This window comes from Rhinopithecus bieti, unplaced genomic scaffold (assembly GCF_001698545.2).
Source record: "Rhinopithecus bieti isolate Rb0 unplaced genomic scaffold, ASM169854v2 scaffold_12003, whole genome shotgun sequence".
Classification (NCBI taxonomy): domain Eukaryota; kingdom Metazoa; phylum Chordata; class Mammalia; order Primates; family Cercopithecidae; genus Rhinopithecus; species Rhinopithecus bieti.
In genome coordinates this window covers 2,087,249-2,088,121 of record NW_016807365.1, presented here as the reverse complement: position 1 = coordinate 2,088,121, position 873 = coordinate 2,087,249, and positions in this window count along the sequence as shown.

The following is an 873-nucleotide window of genomic DNA, read 5'->3' as shown; positions in this document are numbered from 1 at the left end:
AAAAAAAAAAAAAAAAAAAAAAGAAAAGCAAAAAAGAAAAAAATAAAATAAAAAAAAAATAAGGTGATGGGATGGTAGGTAAGTCTTTTCCTTTCCTCATTAACTTTTGTCATAATCTATCTGAATATATACAACAGAATATGTACCATCCCTATTTCAAGGCTATCCTGTTTAAATAATTTTTGTTATGAGGTCACTGACTACAGAAAACATCTAATATGTCAGCGCTTTGTACTTATTACTGTGTTTCTCTGTGTGGTCATGAAAGAAGTGGTCTGTATGGCAGACTTTTCCAAATTATGAATCTAGAATACCCAAAAATATTTAGTCTCATTTATTCCTACAGTGTGTACGGGTAAGTGTACTATTTTTCATAAGATGATGACTGGGAAAATTGGGAATGTAGAACATGAAGACAGCATACGTGCAAGCCTAGTTGTTACCCCTCATTATATTATAGACTGGTAAATGTATCTACTTAAATGGAATGATGATGCTACTCAAGACTGAAGAAAATAGTCTTAGAAAATTTTCTAATATAGATCATTGAATGTTGAAGACCTTGCCATGTTAAGTGATGTAGAGAAACATCCTAGAATACTAGCTTTCTCCTGAAGAGACCACAGATTTCTACTGATGACATAGAGTGACATATCCTGAGTAAGGCTATAAGTATTGTAGAGACTGCCTTTATACTAGGGTGAAGTCGGGACATGTTCTTTCTTCAAAAGTTTTTCTTTAAGGCCTGCATTCTAGAAAGGAGAGACAGTCCCAAGGTCACTTTCCTAATATCATGGTACATTTTTTCCTGTGTTAAGTTGGCAGCCTGGGGTTAGGGAAGAAGTCCATCTTTGTCACAAAGAATGTATTACC